Source organism: Ovis aries, chromosome 2 (genome assembly GCF_016772045.2).
Source record: "Ovis aries strain OAR_USU_Benz2616 breed Rambouillet chromosome 2, ARS-UI_Ramb_v3.0, whole genome shotgun sequence".
Lineage (NCBI taxonomy): Eukaryota > Metazoa > Chordata > Mammalia > Artiodactyla > Bovidae > Ovis > Ovis aries.
In genome coordinates, this window is record NC_056055.1 from 124,632,630 (window position 1) to 124,641,406 (window position 8,777).

Here is an 8,777-nt window from a genome sequence, read left to right on the forward strand (position 1 = left end):
CAGTGCATGAGACACGTGTTCGATCCCTGGGAAGATTGCATGGAGAAGGAAATGGTAACCCACTCCAGTATTCTCGTCTGGAGAATCCCGCGGACAGAGGAGCCTGGTGGACTATAGTCCATGAGGTTGCAAAGAATAAGACATGACTGAGCAACTGAGTACCTATGAACAATGCTGTCTATCTTATATATGGTTTCTGCAGACACAGCCTAAGACAAAAAGATACATGCTAGTAGTTATTTAAGGAAACAGCATAGAAATATTGATAGCAAATAATACGTAGACTTGAATTATTAGATAGAATTAGGATAGAACAGGGAAAATATCCAGCAAAGAATGTATTACCAAGTTATATTTGGGAGGTTATATAGAACATATTCCTCAAAATCTTTCTACCAGATATGTAAAGGAGCTCCTGAAATATGCACCAACTCTTTCAGTCATTGATTATGCTGATGACAAAGGTTTCCTATTTCTCAAAATTTCTGGCTTGTAAATCACATAGGTAGATGGTATATCCTTCAATTAAAAAAAAGTTATTATACACTGCAACATGGGTGCTAACAACTGGAAGGCAGGCAGACATGTAAAAATCAAAACACAATAAAAGATAATAAATAACTAAGAGATATGGATGGGCAACAGCAACTTCTATCACATCTACTTTAAGAAATAATGTTTTATGGTGGTGGTGATGGTTTAGTCATTCAGTTATATATGACTCTTGAAGCCCCATGGACTGGAGCCCACCAGGCTCTACTGTCCATGGAATTTCCCAGGCAAGAATACTGGAGTGGGTTGTCATTTCCTTTTCCAATAATGTTGTACACCCAACATAATGATTGCCAACCTCTGATTACTTGGAAAGGTAATATGTGCATTTGTACTCATCATTAAGGAAGCACATTTTTAACTTTTTATTTTATTTTGGAGTATAGTTGATTAACAATGTTGTGATAGTTTTAGCTATACAGCAAAGTGATTCAGTTATATATATATACATGTATCTGTCCTTTGTAAATTTTTTTTTCCTGTTTAGATCATTATATAATGTCAAACAGAGTTCCTTGAAAAGCACAGTAACAACTTTTGAGACAGTAATTGGGAAGCAATATTCATGAATAGTGCTCTTACATCATGGGTTATGATATATTTATTCAGCAGCAGGGAAGCCCTCAATGGACATGAGTTTGGGCAAACTCCAGGAGATAGTGGTGTGCTGCAATCCACGGGATAGCAAAGAGTTGGACAGGACTTGGGGACTGTACAAGAACAGCAGTCAAAGTGATCATCATGCGAATGATCCATCAGTAACATTAACATTACTTTTAAATTAAAAGCTTCTGCACAACAAAGGAAAATATAAGCAAGGTGAAAAGACAGCCTTCTGAATGGGAGAAAATAATAGCAAATGAAGCAAATGACAAACAACTGATCTCAAAAATATACAAGCAACTTATGCAGCTCAATTCCAGAAAATAAACGACCCAATCAAAAAATGGGCCAAAGAACTAAATAGGCATTTCTCCAAAGAAGACATACGGATGGCTAACAAACACATGAAAAGATGCTCAACATCACTCATTATTAGGGAAATGCAAATCAAAACCACAATGAGGTACCACTTCACACCAGTCAGAATGGCTGCGATCCAAAAATGTGCAGGCAATAAATGCTGGAGAGGGTGTGGAGAAAGGGAACCCTCCTACACTGTTGGTGGGAATGCAAACTAGTACAGCCACTATGGAGAACAGTGTGGAGATTCCTTAAAAATTGCAAATAGAACTACCTTATGACCCAGCAATCCCACTGCTGGGCATACACACCGAGGAAACCAGAATTGAAAGAGACACATGTACCTCAATGCTCATCGCAGCACTGTTTATAATAGCCAGGACATGGAAACAACCTAGATGTCCATTAGCAGATGAATGGATAAGAAAGCTGTGGTACATATATACAATGGAGTATTACTCAGCCGTTAAAAGAATTCATTTGAATCAGTTCTGATGAGATGGATGAAACTGGAGCCAATTATACAGAGTGAAGTAAGCCAGAAAGAAAAACACCAATACAGTATACTAACACATATATATGGAATTTAGAAGATGGCAATGACGACCCTGTATGCAAGACAGCAAAAAGACACAGATGTGTATAACGGACTTTTGGACTGTGAGGGAGAGGGAGAGGGTGGGATGATTTGGGAGAATGGCATTGTAACATGTATACTATCATGTAAGTATTGAGTCGCTAGTCTATGTCCGATGCAGGATACAGCATGCTTGGGGCTGGTGCACAGTGATGACCCAGAGAGATGTTACAGGGAGGGAGGTGGGAGGGGGTTCATGTTTGGGAACGCATGTACACCCGTGGTGGATTCATGTCAATGTATGGCAAAACCAATACAGTATTGTAAAGTAAAATAAAGTAAAAATAAAAATTAAAAAAATAATAAAAAAATAAATAAAACATCCTTATCTCAGATTCATAAAGACATTCTTTTTATCTTCAAAATATATAAAGTATGTAATTTATTTTAAATAGATTTTATAAAGGATGAAAATGTGAAAAATGGAAATTGTTTTTATTCCTAATATGAATATCTTTCCTAGCAAAATACAGGGTCAATCCTAGGATATGAAGACCCTGGGTGAGTATTTACAATGATGTTCTCAGAAGTCATTATTATGCTTTCTTAGTAATGACCACAAATGGACATTTTACCAAGAGTTAGTAGGAAAATGTGAATGAAAATTCCTCTTTTGCTATGTGAAATTTACCATTTTATAATGTGGTATAGAACAACACATCTTCTAAACATGTTTACTCTTGAATTCTTTAGGTCATAATTACTTCTAGAACCTGATCTCTTCCAGTGATGACCACATACCAGCTGTCCAGACTCCATCAGAGATGATAGGTTTAGTAGCTGTGGACAGAGAAGTGTGAACCCATTAAGGAAGGAATATCATCCCTGTTTTGGCAAGTCTTAAGATTGACTTGCTATAGCTCAGGCAGTAAAGAATCTGCCTACAATGCAAGAGACCCAGGTTCGATTCCTGGGGCAGGAAGATCTCCTGGAGAAGGAAATGGCATCTCACTCCAGTATTCTTGCCTGGAGAATCCCATGGGCAGAGAAGCCTGGAAGCCTACAGTCCGTGGGATCACAAGAGTTGGACACGACTTAGCGGCTAAAGAGAGAGAGCGAGAGAAGACTGACTAGGGAGAAAATAATTTCACTGCATCTATCACTAGTGCATGCATGCATAGTTGCATCTGCCTCTTTCAAGACCCCATGGATTGTAGCCCACCAGGCTCCTCTGTCAATGGGTTTCCAGGCAAGGATACTGAAATAGTTTGCCATTTCCTTCTCCATGAGATATTCCTGACCCGATGATGGAAGCCATGTCTCTTGCATCTCCTGCATTGGCAGATGGAATCTTTACCACTGCAGCACCCATCAAAAGGGCTTCCCAGGTGGTGCAGTGGTAAAGAATCTGCTTGCCAGTGTAGGAGATGCAGGTTCGATCCCTGGCTCTGGAAGAGTACGTTGGAGTAGGAAATGGCAACTCACTCTAGTATTCTTGCCTGAAAATTCCATGGACAGAGGAGTCTGGTGGGCTATAATCCATGGGGGTCACAAAGGGTCTGATGTGAACATACAGCACACCCATTAAAGACAAGAGACGATATCAATTTAAAGAGTCTTCTGGCTTTGTGGAACTAGAGTCTTGAAAATTCTCAAAATAAATGTTACCATGACAGAAAAAAAAAAAAAAAAAAAAGCCTGAACTGTGGTATGGAGCCTATTGAGTGGGTGGGCTCTAGGTATTACACAAAGAGAGACCAGGTGGCCTTAAAGGGAGACCAGGTCCCGGGTGATTAGGTCTTAATACTCCTATTGATCAGTCATTATACATGAGGGTCTGGGAAAGTGTGTGAGCCTGACAAAAGTGGTTTTCTTTGACTGAGGCAATCTGTGAAAGGAGATGAAAGCAGAGGTTCTCTTTGAGCACAAAAAAACTCATTAGCTGGGCTATTTGAGTGCTTCATTCATGCAGGGGAATATGGACAGTATATTGCAGCGTCCCTCACAGGCGTTTTTTCTAAATATATTTTCTAACTATTGCTTGCAGGTGTACAATAATGAAATTGGCCCTTTCATTTTGATTCACATCCAGTATATTTGCTAAACTTGATTATTAAATAACATAAATGGGAAAATTTTGATCTGAAAACTATGAATTACTTATTTTACATTGAACCAACTTTGAATTCTTTAAAAAATATCAAATAGTCATAATACATTTATTTTTATACATTTTAAAATTTATTTTGCTCTGTGTTTATGATTGGGCTTCCTTCATAACTCAGTTGGTAAAGAATCCAACTGCAATGCAGGAGACCTCAGTTTGATTCCTGGGTCAGGAAGATCCCCTGGAGAAGGGATAGGCTAGCCACTCCAATATTCTTGGGCTTCGCTTGTGGCTCAGCTGGTAAAGAATCCACCTATAATATGGGAGACCTGGGTTGGGAAGATCCCCTGTAGAAGGGAAAGGCTACCCACTCCAGTATTCTGGCCTGGAGAATTCCATGGACTGTATAGTCCATGGGGCTGCAAAGAGTCAGACACAACTGAGTGACTTTAACTTCACTTCACTTCATGTTTATGATTACTATTTTCAATAATTTATACAGTATTATAAGCATATTCTTTTAAAACTTTTTAGAATATTTCCTATTTATAGTCTCAAAAAGAAATATGGTGTGAAATATTATAATCATCTGTCTCTGATTATTTGTGGGAGCTTACAAAACAGCAAGGGTTGATTTTTTTATTCTTTGTTAGAGTAGTAATTTTGAATCAGTGTAAGACACCATGCAACACAAACACTGTTGTGTAAAATAATTGTGTTTTAATGTATTTAATTATAATCCAGTTGTTATTTAGTTGCTAAGTTGTATCTGACTCTTTGCAACCCCATGAACTGTATCCCACCAGGCTCCTCCATTAGTGGAGATTTATGGGCAAGAATAATGGAGTGGGTTGCCATTTCCTTTGCTAGGAGATCTTCCCAGACTACATGTTGAAAATGTGTTTTCTGCATTGGCAGGTGGATTCTTTACCACTGAGCCTCCAGGGACGCCTAATCCAGGTATGAGACATTTACAAATAAATTAGGCATAATTTATTTTAATTGCAGTCTAAACATGTTTTATTTATTTGAAATGATTTTCTTTTGTTACATTTATAAAAAATTTTTTAAAGTTTTCTCTCACAAATCATCTTTTATTAGAGCTAATTCATGAAACAATTTGAATAAGTCAGCACACTTCTTAATGCTCTCAAGATGTAAAGCAACTGAGATGTTTAGTGAATTAGTTTCTTGAAAAGTATTACAGCATAAGATAGAATGGTTTATTCAATTTGATGCTATTACTTAATAGAGCTATGTGAAAACGATTGTCAAAAGTTGAATCTTCTGAAGCAGTAACACTCAGAAAAAAGCTGTATAAATCCATTTGATTTACAGCTCTAAAATGTGTACAAATTTAGTGAAATGAATTTTAATCACATTTCTTCCAAACAGCAAATATAAGTAATTGTGGATCAAAAATTAGTGCATGACTAACAGATGATGCAATATTACTATCCTAATTATTTTAAAGTAGTATCACTTAATAATAGTCTAAGTGAAATCAGAATAGTATAAATCTATAGGAAAATGAGTTTTATGCTGCATAATAAATACAAAAATACATTTTGTTGTTTATAAATGCCTGATTTTAAAAAATTGTAACATTGTGGAAAAATATGAAGACATTTTTAATAGCCACCTAAGAATCCAAAAAATATTTTAAGCAAAATATCCCTAAAAATGCATTTAAGGTATTCTAAAAAATAAAAACTAGATTATTTAAAGACAAATAATTGGTAGAACTGATATTAAATACATACACTTGGAGCTGTGCAATATGCTCCAAGTTCTTACATAGCTGATGGTAGGTAAGTCTCAGCCATGACTAGCAAATCCTTTTAAAATATTCTAATGGAATTAAAACAAAGTTTAAACTCATAAGTAAACCAAGACCTGGAATTGCCATGCCATTGTAATTGCACAATACAGTAAGTTATTTGAAGGATGAAATAACTCCAAATTCTATCTGGAAACAATTAAAAATTAACAGTGAAATTCCAGATAAAATGATAATTGCCTTAATATCTGCAACAAAAATATTTTGTTGAAAGAAAAATAGCTTTTTTTCTGTGATTTAAAAGGACAATTGAATAATTATATATTATTAAAATATTAGCTATCCAAATATTATAATAATTATAAATGAAAACTTGGTCATACTTTCACATGTAATAAAAAATACAATAACAAAATCTTTGAATTAAATATTCTTTATTGGCAACCTGGTGACTTTAAAAAAAAAAAAACTAAATCTAGTTTATCCTGAAGTATAAATAACAGGCTCTAATGACAACTAATCAACATGGGATTGAATAAATACACAATTAGCTTTTAAGAAGCACTCAAGTCTTCTTTCATCTTCCTCCACTCCTCATTAATTGCCCCCACTCTAATTCATCCCCAGTGAAGATCAAAGGCAAATCCTCTCCATTTTAAAAGAGAAGTGAAGAACTAATTTTGATCAATTTCATTCAAGCACAGGTGGTCAAATCAGTTTTTTAAAAGGTAGAGATCTTGAATTTGTTACAAAGTCAGCATGTATTAATTACATATTTTTTCTTAGTTCTCTTTATTATACACATCTATGGTAAAAGATCTTGCTTAACAGTCAGGCTTGGCTCAGGCTTGGTTTTTTTCTCCTTTGAACTCTGTATCATTCAAGAAGCTACTGGTGTATGCCTGCTGCCTATACTTGGTTGAAGATTGGTACTGACATCTAAATTATCCATTTGGAAGCATTAAATACTACTACTTGCCCACACATTCTTTCCTTTCTGATTTCAATGTGTCTTTTCTGTTTGTTTGTTTTGTTTTTTCAGGAATGTGAGTACTTGGTCTCTGAGGAGCATCTGGGAGTAGCTAGGGACTCTGGAAAGAAGACAAAGGTACATTGTGCCTTTTTGCTGACCTGTCCCGTATACCGAAAGTCCATGGTAGATCCTGAGTCTAGAGAACCTTCAGTAAAAGAAAGGAGGGTGTGGGATTCCCAGAGACAGTCTTCCACTCAGACAAGAAAGGCCAGAGCCCAGTGGGTTGGAGCCAGGATTCCCTTGTTAACAGTGGCCATGCCTGTCAACATGAGCTTCAGTTATCTGGCCCTTATGGTGGAGTCCCTGACTGGATAGCTCTGTGTCAGAGATGCTGCTGCCACAGGATCTCCTTCCAAGGAGACACTAGGAAACTCCTCTCCGAGTCCATTCTTAGCAGTTGAGATGGAGATAGGTTAACTGCAGAGCCCTGTTAGCTTCTTCCTCTGCACTTTCAAACAGCTGAGGTCTCTGCATTGGGCTGAAGGAACTGTGGGCTCCTTCCCAGGTCCTGGGAGGGATGGTGCCGAGGAGACAGGCTCTTCTGGCTGGTTCAGAAGTTGGTTATCAGTTCCCTGTGAGAAGGCGCTGCGTGAGGTCTGGGGATCTCCGGCATCCTGATGTTTCTGTCCCACCTGGATCTTTTATCTGGTGACTTCCATATCCAGACTCTGCAGATTTGTGACGAAGGGTCTTCCATCACCAACACTGCATGCCTCTGGTAGTTTCTCCACCATAAATCATTCCAAGAAGAAAGTCTATTCAAGTGGCTCTGTCTTCAACCAGTTTTGGCTCAGAGTAGCCCCACTCTCCTGGTAGTCCTGGATCTCTAGATCTATCATATGAAGCATCATTGTTAGGTCACTCACCTGGCACTGCCATGCCAGACTCGTGCCCATCAGAGGACAAATCAAACATTAGGAGACCACCAAAGGGCTAGCTAGGATGCAGTGGAAATTCCAGTAGAATGGGAGACCAGTACACTTACTCTGCCTCCGAAGTGTCAGTGCCTCTGCCACACAATCACAGGAGAATGCAGCTATGCCAGGGCAAGAAGCATCCTTCAACAAAGGGCAAAGCAGATCATCCAAATGTCAAAGAAAAGCCTCAGGAGGAGCAGTCAGGTGCTTGTTCAGTTCCTTGGCTCGCTGACTAATCGCATTAGTGTACACCTGTTCTTGCCACACTTGTTAAAGATCTGAAACCAGCAAGGCCTGGTGATATAGGCCTTGGCCAGGAGGGAGTTATCAGCAAGTTCGAGCCATGCACATGGCTGCATCTCAAACCTTGCTCCAGTTCCTCCATTGTGAGTGGCTGCGGGAGCTCTCACCCACCCTCCCCATGGCAGGCTGGCCCGCCAGCACAAACGAAAAGGTCAGTGTGTTTTTATTAATTCAGTTTCATTTCAGTCACTCAGTCATGTTCGACTCTCTGGGACCCCATGGACTGCAGCATGCCAGGCTTCCCTGTCCATCACCAACTCCCCAAGCTTGCTCAAACTCATATCCATTGAGTCATACCATCCAACCACCTCAGCCTCCATCATCCCCTTCTCCTCCTACTTCCAATTTTTCCCAGCATCAGGGTCTTTTCTAAGGAGTCAATTCTTTGCCTCAGGTGGCCAAAGTATTGGAGTTTCAGCTTCAGCATCAGTCCTTCCAATGAATATTCAGGACTGATTTCCTTTAGGATTGACTGGTTTGATCTCCTTGCAGTCCAAGGGACTCTCAAGAGCCTTCTCCATCACTCTTCTCCAACACGACAGTTC

At 38.6% G+C, this 8,777-nt stretch overlaps 1 pseudogene; it reads right to left on the reverse strand.

Moving 5' to 3' along the window:
• Window positions 1–7,425: 7,425 nt before the first annotated feature.
• Window positions 7,426–8,314, reverse strand: LOC101121406 (non-homologous end-joining factor 1-like; annotated as a pseudogene).
• Between the last annotated feature and the right edge of the window lie 463 nt (window positions 8,315–8,777).